A 25,518-nucleotide genomic window follows, 5' to 3' on the forward strand; every position below is an offset into this window, starting at 1 on the left:
CCTCCCAAGTGCTGGGATTAAAGGCATGTGCCACCAAGTGGCTTGATCCTGACAATCCATGAGCATGGGAGATCTTTCTATCTTCTGAGATCTTCTCTAATTTCTTTCTTCAGAGACTTGAAGTTCTTATCGTACAGATATTTCACTTCCTTAGTAAGAGTCACACCAAGGTATTTTATATTATTTGTGATTTTTGAGAAGGGTGTTGTTTCCCTAATTTCTTTCTCAGCCTGTTTATTCTTTGTCTAGAGAAAAGCCATTGACTTGTTTGAGTTAATTTTATACCCAGCTACTTCACCGAAGCTGTTTATCAGGGTTAGGAGTTCTCTAGTGGAATATTTAGGGTCACTTATATATACTATCATATCACCTGCAAAAAGTGATATTTTGACTTCCTCCTTTCCAATTTGTATCCCCTGGATCTCCTTTTGTTGTCAAATTGCTCTGGCTAGGACTTCAAGTACAGTGTTGAATAGGTAGGGAGAGAGTGGGCAGCCTTGTCTAGTCCCTGATTTTAGTGGGATTGCTCCAAGCTTCTCACCATTTACTTTGATGTTGGCTACTGGTTTGCTGTAGATTGCTTTTATCATGTTTAGGTAGGGGCCTTGAATTCCTGATCTTTCCAAGACTTTTATCATTAATGGGTGTTGAATTTTGTCAAATGCTTTCTCTGTGTCTAAGGAGATAATCATGTGGTTTTTGTCTTTGGGTTTGTTAATATAATGGATTACATTGATGGATTTCCATATATTAAACCATCCCTGCATCCCTGGAATAAAACCTACTTTATCAGGATGGATGATTGTTTTAATGTGTTCTTGGATTTGGTTAGCAAGAATTTTATTGAGTATTTTTTGCATAGATATTCATAAGGGAAATTGGTCTTAAGTTCTCTATCTTTGTTGGATCTTTCTGTGGTTTAGGTATCAGAGTAATTGTGGCTTCATAGAATGAGTTGGGTAGAGTACCTTCTACTTCTATTTTGTGGAATAGTTTGTTCAGAACTGAAATTAGATCTTTGAAGGTCTAATAGAACTCTGCACTAAACCCATCTGGTCCTGGGCTTTTTTTGGTTACGAGACCATTAATGACTGCTTCTATTTCTTTAGGGGATATGGGACTGTTTAGATCTTTAACTTGATCCTGGTTTAACTTTGGTACCTGGGATCTGTCTAGAAATTTGTCCATTTCGTCCAGGTTTTCCAGTTTTGTTGAGTATAGCCTTTTGTAGAAGGATCTGATGGTGTTTTGGATTTCTTCAGGATCTGTTGTTATGTCTCCCGTTTTCTGTCTGATTTTGGTAATTAGGATGCTGTCTCCGTGCCCTCTAGTGAGTCTGGCTAAGGGTTTATCTTTCTTGTTGATTTTCTCAAAGAACCAGCTCCTCATTTGGTTGATTCTTTGAATAGTTCTTCTTGTTTCAACTTGGTTGATTTCGCCCCTGAGTTTGATTATTTCCTGCTGTCTACTCCTCTTGGGTGAATTTTCTTCCTTTTGTTCTAGAGCTTTTAGATGTGTTTTCAAGCTGCTAGTTTGTGCTCTCTCTAGTTTCTTTTTGGAGGCACTCAGAGCTATGAGTTTCCCTCTTAGAAATGCTTTCATTGTGTTCCATAAGTTTTTTGTATCTGTTGAGGCCTGTTTTGTGAAAAATTATATGGTAAATTTTGGTACCATGAGGTGCTGAGAAGAAGGTATATCCTTTTGTTTAAGGATAAAATGTTCTGTAGATATCTGTTAAATCCATTTGTTTCATAACTTCTCTTAGTTTCACTGTGTCCCTGTTTAGTTTCTGTTTCCACAACCTGTCCATTGGTGAAAGTGGTGTGTTGAAGTCTCCCACTATTATTGTGTGAGGTGCAATGTGTGCTTTGAGCTTTACTAAAGTTTCTTTAATGAATGTGGCTGCCCTTGCATTTGGAGCATAGATATTCAGAATTGAGAGTTCATCTTGGAGGATTTTACCTTTGATGAGTATAAAGTGTACCTTCTTGTCTTTTTTGATAACTTTGGGTTGGAAGTCGATTTTATTCAATATTAGAATGGTTACTCCAGCTTGTTTCTTCAGACCATTTGGTTGGAAATTTGTTTTCCAGCCTTTCACTCTGAGGTAGTGTCTGTCTTTTTCCCTGAGATTGTTTTCCTGTAAGCAGCAAAATGTTGGGTCCTGTTTGTGTAGCCAGTCTGTTAGTCTATGTCTTTTTATTGGGGGAATTGTGTCCATTGATATTAAGAGATATTAAGGAAAAGTAATTGTTGCTTCCTATTATTTTTGTTGTTAGAGTTGGCATTCTGTTCTTCTGGCTGTCTTCTTTTAGGTTTGTTGAAGGATTACTTTCTTGCTTTTTCGAGGTGGTATCTGTCCTTGTATTGGCTTTTTTTCTGTTATTATCCTTTGAAGGGCTGGATTCGTGGAAAGATAATTTGTGAATTTGGTTTTGTCATGGAATATTTTGGTTTCTCCATCTATGGTAATTGAGAGTTTGGCTGGGTATAGTAACCTGGGCTGGCATCTGTGTTCTCTTAGTGTCTGTATAACATCTGTTTAGGATCTTCTGGCTTTCATAGTCTGTGGTGAAAAGTCTGGTGTAATTCTGATAGGCCTGCCTTTATATGTTACTTGATCTTTTTCCCTTACTGCTTTTAATATTCTATTTTTAATTAGTGCATTTGTTGTTCTGATTATTATGTGTCGGGAGGTATTTCTTTTCTGGTCCAGTCTATTTGGAGTTCTGTAGGCTTCTTGTATGTTCATGGGCATGTCTTTCTTGAGGTTTGGGAAGTTTTCTTCTATAATTTTGTTGAAGATATTTGCTGACCCTTTAAGTTGAAAATCTTCATTCTCGTCTACTCCTATTATTTGTAGGTTTGGTCTTCTCATTGTGTCCTGATTTTCCTGGATGTTTTGAGTTAGGATCTTTTTGCAACTTGTATTTTCTTTGGTTGTTGTGTCGATGTTCTCTATGGAATCTTCTGCACCTGAGATTCTCTCTTCCATCTGTTGTATTCTTTTGCTGATGCTCGTATCTATGGTTCCAGATTTCTTTCCTAGGGTTTCTATCTCCAGCATTGTCTCACTTTGGGTTTTCTTTATTGTGTCTACTTCCCTTTTTAGGTCTTGGATGGTTTTATTCATTTCCATCACCTGTTTGGTCGTGTTTTCCTGCAATTCTTTAAGGGATTTTTGTGCTTCCTCTTTAAGGTCTTCTACCTATTTAGCATTGTTCTCCTGTATTTCTTTAAGTGAGTTATAAAAGTTCTTCTTGATGTCCTCTACCATCATCATGATATATGCTTTTAAATCTGGGTCTATCTTTTTAGGAGTGTTGGGGTGCCCAGAACTTGGTGGGGTGGGAGTGCTGCGTTCTGGTGATGGTGAGTGGTCTTGGTTTCTTTTAGTAAGATTCTTACATTTGCCTTTCACCATCTGGTAATCTCTGGAGTTAGTTGTTGTAGTTGTCTCTTGTTAGATCTTGTTCCTCAGGTGATTATGTTAGCCTCTATCAGCAGACCTGGGAGACTAGCTCTCTCCTGAGTTTCAGTAGTCAGAGTACTCTCTGCAGGTAAGCTCTCCTCTTGCAGGGAAGGTGCCCAGATATCTGGTGTTTGAACCTGCCTCCTGGCAGAAGTTGTGTTCCACTCACCAGAGGTCCTAAGATCCCGTGGAGAGTCCTCTGGGGATCGTTGGGGTGTCTGGAGACTCCGGGCCCAAGGTGCCCAGTGCTGGCATCTACCAGAAGGGACTTGTGACCCTGGTCAAGCTGTGTTTTCTCCCCTAATTAATGCTGTCTCAGGTCTCAAGTGATTGGATTGGAGCAGAAGTTGTGTTCCATTCACCAGAGGTCCTAAGATCCCGTGGAAAGTCCTCTGGGGACCTTGGGGGTGTCTCTAGACTCTCCGCCCAAGGTGCCCCGGTGCTGGCGCCGACGGGAAGGCTTTTTGTTTTGTTTTGTTTTTGTTTTTTTTTTCAAGACAAGGCTTCTTTGTATAGCCCTGGTTGTCCTGGAACTCACTTTGTAGAACAGGCTGGCCTCGAACTCAGAAATCTCCCTGCCTTTGCCTCCTGAGTGCTGGGATTAAAGGCGTGCACCACGCCCCCCTCCCGCTTTTTCTTTGTTTTTTGTTTGTTCATTTGTTTGGAAGGTTAGATGTATGTAAGTGTGTAGAGGAGAGAGAGAGAGAGAGAGAGAGAGAGAGAGAGAGAGAGAGAGAGAGAGAGAGACTCACTGAGGTCCTTGGAGCTAGAGTTACATTTATGAATCCTCTGACACGGGTGTTGGAAACCAAACGGGTTCTTTGGAAGAACAGCAAGTGCTCTTAAGTGCTGTACCATCTTTCATCTCCCTCTCCAGAGAGTTTAAAAAAGCAGAAAGACATCACTTCATCAGCAGTTTTATGATCCAAATCATTGGTTTTGCCTAAAGAGGGATGATCAGATACTTCCTTCTCACCACTTTCTGGTCTTTGTAATTCAAGTGAGAACATCTCACACTTAGTATTTTATCAAGCATAACTTTATTATTCTAAGAGACTCTTGCCCAGACCTGTGTGTTTGTACGTGATGGCATCCCTGTGTCTCTCCGGTTCCTTTTGGCACCTGTTGCATGTGTATTTTTAACTTACAGCCTGTTGTTTTATACCTTGGACTAAGGAAAGTGGGGAAGGAGCAGGGAAACTTCATTCACTGGGCCAAGTCCCCAGGAAGGGCAGTTTGGCTGCCTGTGAAAGAACTTTAACCATTTATACTCTTCCTTTAATTGTGTGGGAACCATTCAGCAAGACTGATTCAAAAGAAGAAACTTCTAAGTTGAGTGTGGTACCCTGATAGACCTTCCCATAAGGGAGGAATGCAGTCAGTGCAAGATGTGACACACTCCCCAGCTAGCTTCTTCAGGACTGCAGGAAACCTCTCTTGGAGAACTTTTCGTGAATACTCAAGGAATAAATGGTCTGTGGTACCTCATGATTGTATTCCCAGCACTTGGGAGGCTGAGAACTGTAGCAGCTCAATGGATAAGAAGCATAAGAACAGAGGAACAGGGTAACAGAGCATTTCTGAAATAAACTCAGACTCTTAGGATACTAGGATAAGAGAATAGGAACAGCATGCCCATCACCAGGTGGAATCTGCTTGAACATCTTGAGGTACAGAAAACTCTATCTTCATAATAGGTAGAAATCACTCTCTATGATGACTTACTGTCCTGGGAAAATTTTTGGAGTTTGTGTTGGTGTGAATGAGAAATCTCTCTATCAGCTGATGTATTTAAACACGTGGTTGTCCCCACATCACCCTTTTATGTGATTCTGGGGAAGGTTAAGGAACTTTTAGGAGGTGGAGCTTTGCTGGAGGAAGTATGTCACTAGGGGTGAGCTTTGGAAGGATAACCTGGCTCTACTTCCTATTCTCACTTTGCTTCACGTTTGCTGATGAAATGTGACCAGCCAGATTTCTGCTCTACCTGTTTGCTTTCCTGCCATGGTAGCCTCTAACCCTCTGGAATAATAAGCCAAAATAATCCCTTTCTTCCTTAGGTGATTTGGCCAAGGTGATTTTTGTTTTTGTTTTATTTTTTGTTATTTTTTTCCCACACCACAGGAAAGAAGTAAAACAGAGCCTTAGAAGCATCTGCCTTTTTATTTTCAGCTGACAGGGTTCCAGGTAGTTGAAGATTATTCACCATGTAAGTATAATTAACACTCTAATAACAATTACTGTTTAAGCAGTCCCTATTACATGAGAAACGCTGCTACATATTTATAGTAGAACACAAGTTAACCTTTATAGTAGTTTGCTCCTTTTAGGGTTGATGGCATTGAGATAGAGGAAATAATGAGCTTTCTAGAAAACATTAAAATTAGGGTTCCACACAGATTTGTGCAATTTTTGACCATAGCATGCATCATGGATCTAGGGTAGATAAACTGGATATAAGTGAAGCATGTTGGAGAAATACTGACACTAAGATTTTAAGTTGTGGAGAGTATGAGAAGTTTTAAAAAATAAGATTTTGTGAGGGCTATAGAGATACCTCTGCTGATTAAGGGCTTGCCTTGTAAGCATGAGGTTAAGTTCCATCCCCAGAACCCACATATAACCTCTAGGCATGATGGTGAGAAAACGGGGCATGGAGGCTGACTCTTGGTTCTGGGGCCAGCAGTCTAGCCTTCCTTCTTGGAGAGTTCTGCCAACTATTGTAGAGATCAGTAACACAGAGGAATAAAAGTGATCAAAAATCAAGAGAAGAGTTACATAATGTAGGGCATTGGTATTGAAACTAGAATATGATGCAAAATACTGAAGAATAAACAAATTATATTTAAAGATACACACACACACACACCAGGAGAAAAAAATTTTCACCAGAGTAGAGTAACCAACAATTAATTAAAAGATTGTTTAAAAAATAGGCAAAACCAAAAACAAATTGTAAAAGAAATATTTATTTGTGACAGTAATTGTAGTTAGGCCTAAATAAATAAATAAATAAGTTTAAGTGGTTGTATGTGAGCTAGCAAGCACATTAAACTATGAGAATAAGAACAAGAATACCTAGTGAATAGACAATTAAACTGAAGAACCACCACCCAAAGCTGTATTTTGCACGCTCATCTAGTGAATGGGCACAACTCCAAAGCCCACATTCAAAAATAGATATAGAGCTGAATCGAATTAAAAGGAATATTATGTCAGGAATTCCCAGCAACAATTTCAAGTTTGACAGTTACCTTTGAGGATCCACAGAGCTCAGAACTGCTGGCTTAACCATCGTGACTACAGTGTAAGGACACAGGCTATTAAAATCAGCAAAATGCAGGTAAGAAGCCAGCTCTGTTCTCCCTGGGAGAACACACAGTCCGTGCTTCATTCTCCTACTGTGACTGTGTGACGACACACAGGCAATGTAGTTGGGCAGAGAATCTTACCTGAAACTAGGCATGTAGACCTTTTACTGGAGTTTTTAAACATTCATAGAGATTTAGGTGACTAATCTCCAGTCACCAATTTCAGCTCCATCCTACAGGTCAAAGTAATCTAGGATAGCTCAGTGAACTTCTGCGATAGAACACAGGGTTCAACCATTGTAAATCACATTGTTAGCGTAAATTATCTGATGTGTGACCAAGATAACTCAGTCAGTCAATAGATTCACCAGGGAGGGAGGAAGGGAGGATTCAAAGTAAAAAGACAATTAGACAACACTATAACAGGATCCCAGCCAGTTCTGAAGCTGAAGAGGCTTTTGTTTTTTGCCTGCTTTTATACCATTCTAGGTGCATACAAAGAAGATGATCAGTACTAAGGCAAAAACAGAGTAGTTAAAGAACACAGAAAGCATAAACAAAGATCCCATGATTACTGTATTTAGGGTGTTAGCAAGATCCATCAAGATACAAAGAACACATTCCTCAGCCTTATTCTCCTTGAGCCTACTTCCTTGTCCTAGCCCAAAGTCAAATTCCTGCCAAATTCCTAGAAGGCGGAATCAAGAATTCCCCACAGGTGTGGATCAACTTCTCAGGTAAATAAAGACATTGTTCTCAGGCAGGATATTCCAAGAATTCAGTGGGACTTGGCTGAGAGATGAGAATTCTCTTGCTTTATTTATTCTTCACTCCGGTTGTGTTTTCTTCTTCAGGGAGTACCAAATATTAGCGCCCCAGAGGGCTACAGACTGTCCTGGTAGCATCTACAGGTCAAGTCTCACACTCCATGAATTGAGACTGTCAGAGTCTCAATATGGGATGAGAGCCTGTAGTCACTCTGGAAGAGCTGGGTCGACTGGAAGGTCAAGCATGAAGAGAGGGCTTCAGTAATTAGAGGGAAGCAGATTAAAGAAACAGTTGAAGCCTACACTATCAATTGGGTATAATTGCTTCACAGTAGTGCAGTTAATTCAATAGGTACAAATGAAAGTAAGAACACAATGAAAGCACACACTTTTACCATAGACTATCTGTTTTGGTTGTTTGAATGAGACTGTTCTGCATAGGCTCATATGCTTGAATGCTTGGAATCCTGCCAGTGGAAATGTTTGGGAAAGATTGAATCTAGCATGAATCCTGAAGTAAAGGCTCTAGACTTTGCAGTCGTCTTTTGTAAATAGTAGTGATTGTTATCTAAGGTTTATGGATTTGCTCTTCTGAAGGATTCACAGAGCCTTTGCAAATCTCAATCCCAAGACATACCTGGCAAACCAAGAAGTCTCCTATAGCTGAGAATTGATTAGGGAAAGGTTCCTTTAGGCAGCAACTAGATCAGGTTTCAGTATGTGTAAATTGACTTGCTAAAAGTACCCTTTGTGTAACAGTGAAAAGGCTCATCAACTTGAGTTCCTCAGAGGCTGATCTACCTGCTGCAAAGAGTTACATTGTCTCTTTTTTTTTTTTTTTTTTTTGACTGATCAACTGTCTGGCATGACCTAGAACAATGATAGTTGACACCCAATGTTGTGGATGAAAAAGGGGATCCTGACAATTCAGGACTGGAGATAAAGCTGGGCATGGTGGTGCATGCCTTTAATCCCAGCACTCGGGAGGCAGAGGCAGGTGGATTTCTGAGTTCGAGGTCAGCCTGGTCTACAAAGTCAGTTCCAGGACAGCCAGGGCTATACAGAGAAACCCTGTCTCGACAAAAAGAAAAAAGGAAAAAACCACCACCACCACCACCAACAACAACAACAAAATACTCTCAAAGAGTAAGTGATACTCCAGGAGTGGGCAGGGTCATGGGGAATCCCCCATTTTACAAGCAGCATGAGTTGTGAAATACGTAGAGTTGTTAAAATGCTTGTTAAAAAGAAAAGCATTAACTGCACATTTATGGCAAATATTGCAGATACAAATAGGAAGGCTCTTGAGACAAGAATAAATCAAGAAGGGGAAATGTTTGCTCAAGGCCTGCAAATAGAGAAGCTCCAAAAACAAAAAACATAAAAGCAGAGAAAAAGCTTCTCCTTGGTAGAAATAGAGGAAGGAAAAAGGCTCTTCCTGAAAGAAAAGGGACAGTAGTTATTAGTTGGGAACCAACAGATATGACAAATCCGAAGCCATTTTAAAAAGCTGTGGTATTGTAGGACCCCAAATATGGGGACCCCCACTCTAGTCCAGGGACAGGAAGCACGAACACAAGAATCCTCTCTTGTTGCAAGACACACGAGGCTTTATTGGCAGAGCTCTGGGCCGACACGTACCTCACACAGGAGGCAGGGGAGTCGACCCTGAGGCTCAGAAGCTAGGGGTTTTTTAAGAAGCAAATGGTTAGGAGTACAAGGAATTTTGACAAAGGCACAGGATTGGTTCACTAACAGAAAGATTACATGTCAGCAAAAAGGGGCATCAGAACTTTGTTCCGGTGGGCTTGGGGCTTATCTTTGTTCACATAACAACCACTTGATATATGACTTTACCCGGCACCAAGGGGTAATAGACAGAGGGGAAGTTCCGGCCAGATGGTGTTGACTTTAGACAAGATGACCCTGCCTGTCCTCGGATTGAGGGGAGATTCCGGCCAGATGGTGTTAGCTTAGATAATGTAGCCCTATTTGTCCTTGAATATCTTTTCATCTTTACAGCCAAGATGTTCTTAGGAATGCCTTAACAACAGCCCTGTCCTGGCATGCCTGGGGGCTGTTCTGCTTGTTCTCAGTCCCAGGACAACTCACAAGTTACAATATTTCATCTTCCTTCATTCCCCTCTTCTTCTACTAAATAATTCTAATCCTAGAATTTTAGAATCCTGTGCCTCCTAATTCTTCTTCTATCTGAATTATGGGTTGATATTGTCGTTGTAAAACCAGGAGTTTGACTGCATCTATCTTACTCTGGATAAAAGCCATTCCCCTATTAATTATGCAGGGACCAAAGATCAGAATTAGACATACGAAAATAACGGGTCCAGCTAGGGCAGAAAATAAAGATGTCGTCCACGGTGACCGAGAATACCATGACTCTAACCATCCCTGTTGTGCCTCTCATTCTTGCTTTCGCCGTTTGAGTCTTTCCCTCAGCTTTTGCATCGAATCCCTGACTATCCCAGTGTGATCTGCATAAAAACAACATTCTTCTTTCAGGGCTGCACACAGTCCTCCCTCTTTTAGGAAGAGCAGATCAAGACCTCTCCTATTCTGTAACACTACTTCTGATAGTGAGGATAAAGATTTTTCCAAAGCATCAATTGACTTTTCTAACATCTCTAGATCTTTGTTAACAGCATCTCTTAAGGATTGGATCCCTTGTCTCCCTTCAATTAAGGCTGATACTCCTGTCCCCACTCCTGCCACCCCAATGCCCAAAAAAGTGGCTAAGGTTAAAGTAACAGGTTCTCTCTTAAATCTTGTATCAGCGTACATTTCTTCTAGGCTAGATGCAGAATGATAATACACTTGAGGTAACAGTTGGATCATAACACAGAAATCATGGGAAGATTCAAAAACCTTAGTTGATATACAGGGGGTAAGTCCTGAGTTACAGGCCCACCAGCCGACCAGAGACGACACAAGATAATAATTAGTTTCTGTTCTGGATACTCTTGCGTGCGTCCAACTCGACCAGCAAGAACGATGCTGCAACAGGATCCTTCTACACACGTTTATTGGGAGAGCTTGATTGTAGAGGCGAATAGACCCCGAGCCCAGCACTGGTGCTGCTTTATATAGGCCTAGGAGAGGCGTGTCTCACACCCAGATTGGTTGTGCTTGGTTGATGCTTACCACCTCATTTGCATGCCTACATCTGATTGGTTACTTTCTCTCTCATCTGATTGGTTAACTTCTCTCTCATCTGATTGGTTAACTTCTCTCTCTTCTGATTGGTTAACTTTTCTCTCATCTGATTGGTTAACTTCTCTCTCATCTGATTGGTCAATTTTGGTTAATTCTCAAAACCTCATCTTGGCAAAAAACTTTCCTGCCTATGTATGTGTAGTGGCCAGCAGAAGCCTGTGCCACTCTGCAACGGCACATGTGGCTTCCCACAGGATACAGACTGAATTCGGCCACACAAATGTTTGTGGGAAGGAGGGGGGTGGGGTACCTATACAGAGACCTGGGCTTCTTGCCGATACCTCGGTCAGAGTCAATTTCTGCCCTGTCCCCCATGAGCAGGAGGTATGGCTGCTAGTTTTATTGAAATCTCCATCAAAGGCAATTCCTTCATAATAAGGGGGGCCCGAGGACAAGCATAGCCAACAGTCTTCAGTGGCATCTGGATTTGTTCTATTGAGAGCATAGAAAGCTCCTCTCACTAGGTTAAACATTCTCTGTCCCGTCAAAGGGTTTGTTGGGGCCACAGTTAGGGGATTTTGTAAGGTGGCGGTGGGAGTGAGAGTGGCAGTATAAGAGGGGCCCGTGGGCAGGGCGAGCATTTAAGTCGGGGGTTTGGATTTGGCTGGGGGGCCCTGTTCCATAAGGACCTTGTTGGGCCCTATGGGTGCCACTGCCGGGTCTCCTACTGTCAGTCTGATCTTAAAATGAACCCAGGGTCTCTTGATGGAGTGTATACTCGCCAACCCCACCTATTTCCCTTAAGCCAACTCTTTATAAGTAGGGGGTTGCAGTATTTACCTTTGCATGGTCCTGGGGGGCTGTTTTTAAAAGCACACCCATTCTCCGGCTACTTAGAGGGGTCCCTTTCTCCTTGGTTTGACCCATCATGGCCACTACCCCATTTTACTGTGGTTAGGTCCCAGGCAGAGGAAGGATTCCAGTAGGCATCTCCTGTTGTTTTACATCCCCATTTACCACAAAAAAAAAAAAAAAAAAAAAAAAAAAAAAAAAAAAAAAAAAAAAAAAACCCTTGATGCCCCTCCACACTCCTGTCAAAGCCTTCTGCTCTGACCCTGACCAGGGCAAACATAGAAGTCTGCGGCTCTAAGATTAGCTTGGTAGAACTGCCCTGAACATCCATACATGCTCCCTATCCCATTTGGGACACACCACTCTTCAGGGGGTGGGTCACTAAGATCGGTATGATCGGGGAGGTCCCAAGTGAGAGATCCTGCCGCTAACTTACAGATGTCAGGTGTGAGATCAGGCCACCAAGTCCAAGGGGGGTGCACTGCGGTGGCCGCCCATACAATGTTTCCCTCTTCATTAAGCACCTCCCAAGACTGCTGAATTGGAGTGTGAGGGTTAAAGTCTGGTGGGGCCACCCCTGCGCAGCAGACGAAGCTTAAGAGGATTAGCAGTTCTTTACAAGGTCCACTCATCTGGATCAGCCTCTGGAGGAGCCTTCTTGATGTGGGATGCATGAACCCAGGCAGGGATTCCTTCTACTTTGACGGCAGTGGGTGTTGTCAGCAGCACCAGGTAGGGTCCTTTCCACCATGGTTTGAGGTTCCCTGCTCGATGTCTCCTCACCAGGACAGCATCTCCCACTTCAAACTGGTGCGGCACCTGAATATCACCAGCGACATAGGTTTCTTTTAATTGTTCCCAGACTTCTTTCCTCACAGTTTCATGAGCCTTGAGAAGGGCTAAAAGGCGAGTAGAAGGAACAAAGGAAATGTCTGGGCAAGTCTTACTTTCTACAGTCATATAGATGGGCGGGGGCGCCCCATATAATAATTCAAAAGGTGTTTGACCTAGGGCTCCGGGGATGTTCCGGACCTGGAATAAAGCACAAGGGAGAAGGGCTGTCCAATAATTCCCGCCGGATTCTAACGCTAATTTGGTTAAGGTCTCCTTTAGAGTTCTATTCATTCTTTCTACTTGTCCTGAACTTTGGGGTCTGTATGCACAATGTAATTTCCAATTAGTCCCCAGCTGTCTGGCCAATCCCTGACTTACCTGAGAGACGAAGGCAGGCCCATTGTCTGACCCGATTACCTTGGGTACTTCGAATCGAGGAAGAATTTCTTCAAGTATCTTCTTGGCTACTACAGTAGCTGTTTCTTTCTTGGTGGGGAACGCTTCAACCCACTCTGAAAAGGTATCTATAAAGACTAACAGATACTTATTTCCATAACGGGCTGTCTTTACCTCTGTAAAGTCGACTTCCCAGTAGGTCCCCGGTCTATCTCCCCTTAGATGTTTCCCACCATAGAGCTTACTGGATCCAGCATTGGTGAGCTCACAGGCTCGACAGTTTCTCACTAAGCCCTCTGCAGCCTGTTGTAGTCCAGGGATGTGATAAGGGGACCTACTGACCAGCCTTATCATCTTTTTAGCTCCTAAGTGAGTCAGGCGGTGAATGTCAGCTAAATATTTTAGCCCCTCTTCTTCTGTGAGAACTCTTTTCTCAGCCCTCCCTTCAACTGTCTTGGGCACGTTTTTGATCACCAAAGTCATTGGCCCCTGGGCCGCCTCCTTAGCCACTTGGTCTGCCATCTGGTTTCCTCTCTCTATTGGTCCAGTTCCTTTTTGATGTCCTGGGCAGTGGATGATCGCCACCTTGAGAGGCAGGTGGACAGCCTCTAGCAGGCTAAGAATCTCTTCTCTGTTTTTGATGTCTCTCTCTGCAGAGGTTAACAGGCCACGCTGTCTGTAGATTGCCCCATGGACATGAGCCGTGGCAAAAGCATATCAGCTATCCGTGTAGATGTTGATAGCCTTGCCCTCTGCCAGTCTCAAAGCTTGTGTTAAAGCAATAAGCTCAGGTTTTTGGGCTGATGTTCCTTCAGGCAAACTGCTGGACCATATAACAGATTTCCCATCTACTACCGCTGCCCCTGCCCTGCCCTTACCTTCCACTACGAAGCTACTTCCATCAGTGTACCAGGTCGCTACTCCCAGCCACGGCTGATCTGTGAGGTCTGGTCAAGTTCCAGTTTCTTCTGCCAATATTTCTTCACAGTTGTGCACTGGAGTCTCGTCAATTTCGGGTAGCAAGGTGGCAGGGTTGAAAGAGGTAGGAGGGGCGAAAGTCACCCACTCAGTGAGGAGCAGGCTCTGATAGTGGGTCATTTGAGCGTTGGTCATCCATCGGTCCAGCGGCTGCCGGATAATGCTCTGGAGGGAGTGTGGAGCCACCACAGTGACATTTTGGCCCATGGTTAATTTATCAGCATCCTTTACCATCATCGCTGTAGCCGCTATCGCACACAGGCAAGAAGGCCATCCGCTAGCCACGGGGTCCAGCTTCTTTGATAGATAAGCCACAGGACGCTTCCAGGGTCCCAGAGTCTGATTGAGGACCCCTCGGGCTATTCCATTTCTTTCATTGATGTATAGGGTAAACGGCTTATTTAAATTTGGCAGTGCTAGGGCTGGGGCCTGAAGCAAAGCCTTTTTCAGAGTTTCAAAAGCAGACTGATGGTCTTGGGTCCAATTAATTCCCCCTTTTTCTTTCATTAGGGGGTACAAAGGGGCTGCTAGGGTGGCGAATCCCGGTACCCATAGTCTGCAGAATCCTGCTGTTCCCAGGAACTCTTACCTGACGGGGAGTGGTTGGAGTCGGAATCCACATCACTGTTTTCTGGCATTAGTCAGCCATCATTGTCCATCTTTCAGGATGTATCCCAGATAGGTCACCTGGGTCCTGCATAGCTGCAGGGGTTTTAAGCACTGAAAATTCTGCACCTGTATCGACCAGAAAATTTATAGGGGTCCCCTCCACTTCTAGGGTTACCCTAGGCTTGGGAGGGGGGCCGAGCCCCATCTCCCCTAGTCTTCACCTTCTCCGAGAGACAATACTTGTGTCCCTTGCTTCTTTTTAGGACACTCACTGGCCCAGTGGCCTTTCTCCTTGCAGTATGCGCACTGGTCTTTTCCTAGGTGTGGTCGGTCTCTTCTGGGTCTCCTTGGCCCCTGCCTTTTTTCATCTCTCAGGTCCCCTGTCTGTCTAGTCCTATCCCTTTCTCTATCTACCACTGTGGCCAGAATTCGAGTCAGAGCTCTCTCCTGCCTCCTGTCTCTCTTACCTTCAACTTATCTTCTCTCTTTCTTTTCTCTCTCTAACTTTTCCTCCTCTGTTTCTCTCTTGTGATACACTTTCTCAGCCTCTCTAACCACATCCCTTATAGTATAATCTTGCAATCCTTCAATCCGCTGCAGCTTCCTTCTAATATCAGGAGCTGACTGCCCTATGTAGGCCATAATTACTGAAGCCCGCTGTCCCTCTGACGTAGGGTCAAACGGGGTATACCTCCTATAAGCCTCCATGAGTCTCTCTAAAAAAAACTGAGGGGGGCTCAGCTGGCCCCTACATAACTTCTCTTACCTTAGCCAAATTTGTGGGCCTTCGAGCAGCCCCTCTGAGACCCGCAACTAGTGCCCGTTGGTAATTGGACAGCTGTTCCCTACCTTGTGCTGTTGTTATAATCCCACTGGGGACAAGTTAAAGGAAATCTTTCATCTATCTCGACCAAGGTCTGGATCAGCTGTCTGGCTCCACCCCGGATGTTCTTCCATGCCTTGAGGAGAATTCTTTCTCTCTCCTCGGTGGTAAACAGGGTTTGTAGGAGCTGTTGGCAATCATCCCATGTGGGCTGGTGTGAGTACATCAGAGACTCTATCAACCCTGTAAGCCCTGTAGGATTTTCTGAGAAAGAGGGATGGTTTACTTTCCAATTATAGAGATCAGAGGAAGAAAAAGGCCAGTATTGCAGAAGCTGTAGATCATTCTGGCCGGCAGGGGGAGCTCCAACAGCTCTAAGTGGAAGCGCCATCGTAGAATCGACTGGCCCCTCGCTGGGTGCTCCCCACCGGCTTCTTGTTCCTGCCTAGGGACCTCCCTCCCCGCTCCCCAGAACCAAAGGTGGAGCCACAGGAGCTGAGGGCTGGGGTACAGGTTGGAGAACCTGGGGATAAGGTGGTGGTAGAGAGTCGGGCCATTCTGGAGGTTCCTCTATCTCTGGGTAGATTTTAGAGGCGGCCGCTGGCTGCGGCGGGGTAGATTTCTCACTGGCTCCTTCGGGTAGTAGTTTTAATTTCTCCTTCTCAGCATTCTCTCGGACCGTCAAGACCTTGGTACCTGGATGTAGGGGTGGGAGAAATGGGCGAACCCAGGCAGACAGGAATTGCGCTAAATCTTCCCACACTGTGATGTATGGTTGTTGATCTAGGTGCGACCTGGATCCTTCCTGAAAGACAATGGCCTTTATGGCCCTAATGGTGGGGAGATAAAACGTACCTTCGGGAGGCCACCCTACGCCAAAAGTGGGCCATTCCAAGGCACAGTAAGACTGCCAGGGTTTCTTTTTAACTATTACTGATAAGTTTCGTTCTCTTGCCCTAACGTCTGTCCAATGGTCCTCAGTCAAAGACAATTGGGTTGAGATAGTCTGTCCCATGACAAAAAGCAGACACAGAGACAAAACAAAAACAGAGACAAGGGACACCAGAACGTCCAAGCACACTCATCCCTGCCTGGACTTGTACAACCAGCCAAATGCTACCTCTGATGGGTGGAATTCCACGTTCACTCCCGCTCCGGCAGAAAGAGCACTTTATCTCCCTCACTCTGCCAGAGTGTGGGAAGCCACATGTGCCGTTGCAGGGTGGTGCTGGCTTCTGCTGGCCACCATGCATACATAGGCAGTAAAGTTTTTTTGCGAAGATGAGGTTTTGAGAATTAACCAAAATTAACCAATCAGATGAGAGAGAAGTTAACCAATCAGATGAGAGAGAAGTTAACCAACCAGATGAGAGAGAAATTAACCAATCAGATGTAGGCATGCAAATGAGGTGGTAAGCATCAACCAAGCACAACCAATCCAGGTGTGAGACACGCCTCTTCTAGGCCTATATAAGCAGCACCAGTTCTGGGCTCAGGGTCTATTCGCCTCTACAATCAAGCTCTCCCAATAAACGTGTGCAGAAGGATCCTGTTGCAGCGTCGTTCTTGCTGGTTGAGTCGGACGCGCGCAAGACCAGAGGACAGCCAGGTCTTCCCGACTGTCTCTGACCCTGGGCACTTCCTCCTCCAGGGTTACCCTAGAAACGTCTCCCCAGGGCTGCAGCTTTGCGGGCTCAGGACGTCTCCTTCCGCACACACTGGATCATCACGGATCTCAGCGGCAGCTGCCAGAATACTAGAATTGGAAAACCGAGACACAGATGCAGCGGCGCCACACTCAGACACACCAAATTCACACAGATGTACCTCCAAGGGGTATTCTTGGGGTTCTTGGTGCCCCCCAAATCCCGGACGAGCCCCCAAGATGTAGGACCCCAAATATGGGGACCCCCACTCTAGTCCAGGGACAGGAAACACCCACGAACACAAGAATCCTCCCTTGTTGCAAGACGCACGAGGCTTTATTGGCAGAGCTCTGGGCCGACACGTACCTCACACAGGAGGCAGGGGAGTCGACCCTGAGGCTCAGAAGCTAGGGGTTTTTTAAGAAGCAAAGGGTTAGGAATACAAGGAATTTTGACAAAGGCACAGGATTGGTTCATTAACAGAAAGATTACATGTCAGCAAAAAGGGGCATCAGAACTTTGTTCCGGTGGGCTTGGGGCTTATCTTTGTTCACATAACAACCACTTGATATATGACTTTACCCGGCACCAAGGGGTAATAGACAGAGGGGAAGTTCCGGCCAGATGGTGTTGACTTTAGACAAGATGACCCTGCCTGTCCTCGGATTGAGGGGAGATTCCGGCCAGATGGTGTTAGTTTAGATAATGTAGCCCTATTTGTCCTTGAATACCTTTTCATCTTTATAGCCAAAATGTTCTTAGGAATGCCTTAACAACAGCCCTGTCCTGGCATGCCTGGGGGCTGTTCTGCTTTGTTCTCAGTCCCAGGACAACTCACAAGTTACAATATTTCATCTTCCTTCAGTATCATATAAAATGATTCATCCTATGTAAGAGAGAATTTAAATAACTGAGCTACTCAAATAGAATTATTCCAAACAACTGGGAGGAACTAATAGCAGCTAGAACACAGAGCTCTAGGCCTGAGAGTTGCATATCAGCTCTTTTGGCCAAAGACTCCCCAGAGCAGAGCAGCAACACTTGAATTCCAAAGAATGGTGGGCTGGGCTCCAGTGCTGCAGCTCGAGCCAGCGTGGCTGCTCCAGAACATTCTAACAGATTCTAACTGTTTGTTTGCTTGAGTTTCATTTACATATTTTTTGTTTTTGTTGTTTTTTCCTCGTAGCAAGAATAACTCAATATAAATATTGATAACTCAATATCAATGAGAGAGAAAGAAGAATGAAAACAAGCCAAACTTCTAATATAAAAATAATTATAACCAGGGCATCAAGCACTAAACTAATACTGTTTTAATTTCCAAAAGTATTAGTTGTTCATTATATGGCAGATGTTCTCTTGATTTTCTAATTAATGCTTAAATAAATGTTTAATTTTCATAGTAAATAAATTGAAAAAATAAAATTCACAATTTTGAATTATATCATTTGGTACTGAGATTTGACTCTGTTCTTCGGGTTGCTTTCTGGAAAATGCTTAAATTATATAAAATGTAACACCCAAAACAAAACAGGTTATTAGCTTATTAAATAATGTGGATGTTAAGGTAGCAGCTATTAGAAATAATATTTTACTAATAAAAAATAAAATTAATAAATCCCTTAATATAATTATCAATTCTCAGTATGAAGAAGTGGTTGTATTGCATATATAAATTGCTGAACTTATTCCTTATAATTCAAGGTTAACTTTGCTATTCATGCAACTACAACAAGCAATCCAGGCCAGGAATTAATTATCAAGTTACATCGCTCATATTCTGTCTCACACTGGGTTGCCTGGGTCATAGCAAAAGGAAATGAAGTTGGTTAATTATTGATAAAAAAATGTGTTGAAAGTTTGAAATTTCATTGAAAACACTAAAAATAAAGGTTTAAAAAGTGTTTCCACTATCTGACAACAAGCTAAAACATTACTAAAAACTATTCTACTTGTTCCTTTGCATAATCAAATTCCTTTACCTGTGCATAATCCTAAAGGTACACAAAGAAATAAAATTTGACAAATAGATTTATTTCATTTTGCAGAATTTGGAAAATTAAAGTATATGCATCATACTACTGATATGTATTGATACATGAGTTTCAATACACATCTGCATCAGCTTTGGGTTCTGAAAATGGTAATTTTGTAATTACATATTTATTGGAAGCAATGTCTATAATGGGCATACTGATACAAGTAAAAACTGGCAATGCTCCTGTTTATGTTTTCAATAAAAGGAAACTGTTTTTTGCATGTTATAACATAAAGCACATCACAGGGATACCAGATAATACTGCAGGATAAGCAATCATTGAAAGATCTAATAGCACTCTAAAGGAGATGTCTTTAAAAAAAGGGGGGGGGGACATGAGAGCTTCCAGGGATAGATTGCAGAATGCTTTACTAATTTTAAATTTCTTAAATTCTGATGAAACAGGGACAACAGATTCTGAAAGGCATTGGATTGTGGGAAGACTGCTGAATTGAGTCAGCCAGTGTACTGCAAGGATGTTTTACCATCTGAATGGAAACCAGGGAAGATGTGTATGATGGGTGAGAGGTTATATTTATGTTGCTGCAAGAGATGAAAAGTTGTGGATAACATTGAAATTGATAAAATTTGACATGAGCAAGAGAAGTTTCCTGGACGTTTTGGCTGCTGATATGAATGGCACGACTCTGGGAAAGAAGAGATAGAAAACTCTTGAAGCAGATGGTTGATCCTCCTACCTGTGGACAGTTTAAGAAATTGTCTGATAAAGTGGAAAGGATAAATTGACTGGTTGGGAGAACCTTTGAATGCTCAGCTTTGTCCCTTGCTATGCTGTTTGTGGTAACTGTACAGGTAACAGGTAACTGGGACCAATCATACATATTGGACCTATATTCCTAATCCTCCAATTAACATAGGAGTAAGTTGAGGAGATATGAATACTCCTGTGATGGTTGTTGGATTTCTTTGGCTATCTGGTCCTTATCATCACTGATGACCCGTTAAGCTTATGGAAGAGGGTAAAGAAATAAAAAATTATACTGTGAGAGTGCAAGGGAATTCCTATTTGTATAGGTAATGGAACTCAATGTCTAAATATAGCTTTTCAAGTGTGCTTATCTGTAGTTAATACTACCCAGGATTTTATAATAAATTTTGTATGCTTCATGCATCTGATTTTAAGAGAAAGGAGATTAATTTTGTGAGATGTGGGTCACCAGCAAGGAATCTAACTGAATACACTATCAACAATGTAAAAGCAAGAACCCTCCATGATTGTGAATATCTCCCATAGAGAAGTCATTGATTGGAGCTGTTATAGGCTCCAGGAAAATATTCACGCTCAGAATTGAAATGGCAATGGTATAATTCAAATGAAACTGTGGAAATTAGTTTTGTTGTTTATGAACCGATTGAATGACATGGAGTTGGAATGTCAAAGCCTCTCTTGAATTTTTTTTTTTTTTTTTTTTTTTTTTTTGGATTTTTGAGACAGGGTTTCTCTGTGTAGCTATGGCTGTCCTGGAAATCACTTTGTAAACCAGGCTGTTCTTGAACTCAGAAATCTGCCTGCCTCTGCCTCCCAAGTACTGGGATTAAAGGCGTGTGCCACCACGCCCAGCTTGAAATTTTATAATTTAATTCAAAATAATTTGTGGAAATTAGCAAGTGCCTTTTGCCCTCTTAAAGCATGGAAAGGGAGGGTAAATATTAATGACGGTAAGTATACTTTGTCTTTTAGATTAAATTAAAGTCTACCCTTTGCAGTATGTGTACTATTACCTTATTTGTTACTGAAACGGTTTGTATAATAATGATAGTATCATTTGTGAACACTGTATCCTTCATATCTGTGTTAATTCTAATATGTCTTTAAATATTACTTCTGAAAGTTTGTATATACTCAGAGCAAAGCCAGCAGTCTGTATAGTGGTGAATGTGTCAAGGCCATGTCAAGACTCACCTGTGATGTACAGAAGCTCCTCGAAAGAATATTAAGAAGAACTTGTTGGATGGTTGGACTGATTGTTGCTGTAGTTCTGGGAATCATTGCATAAATTGCAACTGCTGCTGCAGCTGGCCTGGCACTTCATGAAGAAATTAAAACTACTGGTTTAATTAGAGACTGACATAGGCATTCTACAGAACTTTGGACTCAACAAAATAGAACATATAGTGAGATTAATTAATGAAATAGCTGATTTAAGACAAGCTGTAATTCTAATGGGACATCCCTTAGAAATATTGAGGGAGAAGATACAATTAAAATGTCATTAGAATGTTACATCATATTGTATTACACCTTTAAATTTTAATGATAGCAAGTATAACTGGGAAAAGGTTAAAATGCATTCGTTGGGTCATCTTAATTCTTCTCAAATGATTTATGATTTACAACAAGGAATTAATGAAACTTTCTCAAAAAGGTTACCTGATGTAACAGGAATGGATACTATGGAAAGCCTTGCAGATATTGGAACTTCATGTAATCCTGTGTATAATTTTAATAGATTTCTTGTTCTAGAGATTCTTATATTTGTTCTTGCTGTAATAACTTTATTGGGTTTAAAATATATTTTGGTTTATTTGCATAAGATTGTGAAACAACAGGATAGAGAGAAGGCTGTCTTCTATGTGTGGCTGCATAATCTTTAATATATATATCCTCAACATAATTAAATATAGCTTAAACAAACTGGGGAGATGTAGCAGAATTTTAGAAAAGCCATTGTATGTGGTATGAATCATGGAATGATAGCATCTAGGCTTTGAAGCAGTCCTTTGTCAATGGTTATTATTTGAGGTTTATGGAATTGCTTTTCTGAAGGATTCACAGAGCCTTTGCATAACTTAGTCCCAAGACATACCTGGCAAACCAGGAAGTCTCTTATGGCTGAGAGACTTCTTAAGTAATGGTTCCTTCAGAAGGCTCCTAGATCAGATAAGAGGTTTTGGTATGTGGAAATTGGCTTGCTAAAGGTGCCTTTTGTGTAATAGTAAAGAGAATCTGTAAAGTGGTTTGGAGTTCAGTTCTTCAGAGGATGATCCCCCTGCTGCCAAGAAGACTAAATTCATCCTGCAGTGCCTCTCTTTCTTTGATTGATCAATCATCTTGCATAACTCAGAAAATGGACAAATTAGTAGGAGTGGCCTTGTTGGAGTAGGTGTGACCTTGTAGAAGATGTGTCACTGGGGCTAAGCTTTGGGGTTTAAAAGCTTATGACAGGACCAGTTTCTCACTGCCTACTGTCTGTAGATCAGGACAGCTCTCAGCCACTAAAACTGTAAGAAAGGCACAATTAAATATGTTCTTTGATTAGAGTTGCCTTGGTCACAGTGTCTCTACAACAATAGAACAGAAACTAGAACAGATGCTTTGAAAAAAGATTAACAAAGAAAGAAAGAAAGAAAGAAAGAAAGAAAGAAAGAAAGAAAGAAAGAAAGAAAGGAAGGAAGGAAGGAAGGAAGGAAGGAAGGAAGGAAGAAAGAAAGAAAGAAAGAAAGAAAGGAAGGAAGGAAGGAAGGAAGGAAGGAAGGAAGGAAGGAAGAAAGAAAGAAAGAAAGAAAGAAAGAAAGAAAGAAAGAAAGAAAGAAAGAAAGAAAGAAAGAAAGGAAACGAAACAAGTGTACTGAGGTGAAAAGACACCATGACCAAGGCAGTTTATAAAACACAGCGTTTAACTGAGGATTTGCTTATGATTTCAGAAAGTCCATGAGTCCATGAGCATCATGTAGGAAGCGTGATAACAGACAGGCAGTCATGGTGTTGGAGCCATGTCTGAGAGCTCATATCCATAAGCAAGAGGTGTAGGGGTTGCACACACACACACACACACACACACACACACAGAGAGAGAGAGACAGAGACAGAGACAGAGACAGAGACAGAGACAGAGACAGAGGACAAATAAGGTCTACAGGGCTCTGGTCCAACTGGGAATGATGATGTTTCTTTTGAAACACGAAAAGAAATCAGATATGAAATTATCTTACCACTATTCAGGGCACAGCCAGTGGGAATGCAGATTTACTGCAATTTTACTTATACATTCATAATAGAAGGAAATGCTAATGTGTGGCTGGGAATTGGTGAATCTCCTCTCTCTCTCTCTCTCTCTCTCTCTCTCTCTCTCTCTCTCTCTCTCTCTCTCTCTCTCTCTCCCTCCCTCCCTCCCTCCCTCCCTCCCTCCCTCCCTCCCTCCTGAGTTTAAATGAACCTCTGGGAAATCAACTGACCAAGGCCAAATCTCCTCATTCTGAAAAGCCTTCCAAAAGCCACAGCAGAGATCCTCCCTGTCAAAACATGTCTTCTAATATCACCTAGAAGTCACAGAAATGTACATTCCTTCTAAAATAATGGAGAGGGCACCTTAATGTATCACCCTTTTCTTCCTTCCAAGTATCAACAAGGTCGACAATGCTCGATTTCCACGATCAGAGGAGATCATCTCAGGGTCTCCTCTCTTCCCAAACAGCAAACATAATTGAATAGATCCATACAAATGTAGGGAAGAAATGGATGGGTCTGATGACTTGAATGAGAATAGCCCCCCAAGGCTCATATGTGTGAATGCTTCCTCCTCAGTTGGGTAGAAGAGTTGGGAAATGATTAGGAGGTTGGTGTTTTGGGAAAAGTGTGTCGCTTGAGCAGGTTTAAAAGCTTCCCAACTCCCAAGTCATTCCGGGTTAGTTCTCTTTATGCCTTTTACTTGTCAGTCAGGATGTAAGCGCTCAGCTACTGCTCCAGCACCATGCCTTGTGTGCCTGCTTCCATGCTCCCCACCATGATGCTCATGGACTAACCCTCCAGAATTATAAGCCTTGGATAAACTCTTCATTGATTTGCCTTAGCCATGGTGTTTTGCCATGGAAACAGAAAAATAACTAAAACAGTGGGAAAAGGCACTGTCATTATAGCTTTCTTTTTCTTTTTCCTTTTTAAACTTTTTCAAATTTTCTCTTATATATTACATCCCAACTGCAGTTTCTACTCTGTGGAGAGCCTTTTAGGGTGCTGCTTGGCAAGAATTTGATATTGGCCTAGTACAAGGATATGGGTCATCGCTTCTCGGCCTTTTGGCTAAGATCAAGTGTAGGATATGGGTCACTTGGCAGGAATCTGACATTAGGGCATGACAAAGAAGTAAGCTCAGGCAGGAATCTGACATTAGGGCATGACAAAGAAGTAAGCTCAGGCAGGGGACCTGAAATTGGCCAAGGCCAAGGAAATAAGAATCTGATTTTAGGGTAGAACAAAGAAGTAGGCTCAGATATCTGGATCATCCTTAGAAACAGTGAACATGAGTGATCATGGGACTTTGTGTTTATTGTCTTGCTTGCTCCTTGACTATTGTCTTGCTTGATTACTCATTGTATGGCTCGCCTTTAATACTTGCATATAATTAAAATGGTATAAAAGCAGATTGGTAAAAATTAAACCTGCCTTCAGTCTCAGAATTGACTGGGGTCATGCTACAATGTTGTCTAATTGTCTTTTTTTCTTTTTAATCCTCACTCCTACACTGGAGAACCTGTTGACTGACTGAGCAGGCTTGGGCACTACTCCCTCCCCTCTCCACCAAAGCCCCACCTCACCTCAATTTTCTTTTTTTTTTTTCTTCTTTCTTTCTTTCTTTCTTTCTTTCTTTCTTTCTTTCTTTCTTTCTTTCTTTCTTTCTTTCTTTCTTTCTTTCTTTTCTTTTTTCCTGAGACACGGTTTCTATGTGTAGCCCTGGCTGTCCTGGAACTCACTCTGTAGACCAGGCTGGCCTCAAACTCAGAAATCCGCCTGCCTCTGCCCCCGAGTGCTGGGATTAAAGGTGTGCACCACCACGCTCGGCTTCAATTTTCATTCTGATTCTTTTATTTATATATTATATTACATAGTTACATATTATATGTGACATATTCTTTGATAATTCCACATATGTATGTAATATTTTTTGATCATATCCATCACCCACTTTCTCTAAACATACCTCAAAATGTCTCTTCCCCACTTCCTGTCCTTTGTGTGTATGTGTGTGCATGTGTGTGTGTGTCCCATCCCATTGAGCCTAATTAGTGCTACCCCTAGATGCATGTGGATATGGAGCCAGTGGCCACTCTCCAAGGAAAATTCACTCTCTCCCTAAGTAGCCATCATTGCTAATAACTCCTCAGGTAGGGTGAGGCCTCATGTACCCCTTCCCTGTCTATACTGGGATTTCAATTAGCTTGATCTTGGGCAGGTCTCTTGCAGGTAATCACAGCTGATATGAGGTCATATGTGCAGCCAACATCATGTCCAGAAGATCGAATTTCATAATTCTCTTTCCCATCCTCTAGTTCTGACATTCTTTCTGTTTTTCAACTTTTTAATCACATCAAATCTTTTTTTATACTATGTATGGTTTAGAAATTTTCACATTTAATAGATAATGACTATTAGCTGTGAAAAATTATATTTGTGAAGAGTAAAAAGTTAATGGGGCTGAAAGAGTCCCTCTACTACTGTATTCTGACTCCATTTTTTTCCTCATTCATTTCTTAGTGTATTCAGCAATTATTTCTATCCAGTTTTATGAGTTAGAAAATTTGGTGGGTACAAATGGGGAACAGTGACTCTCTATTACAATTTATTTCTAGTTCGAATTTCTGCTTGTTATTTTCTACTCTGAA

This window comes from Mus caroli, unplaced genomic scaffold (assembly GCF_978045245.1).
Source record: "Mus caroli unplaced genomic scaffold, Mus_caroli_1 scaffold_20, whole genome shotgun sequence".
Lineage (NCBI taxonomy): Eukaryota > Metazoa > Chordata > Mammalia > Rodentia > Muridae > Mus > Mus caroli.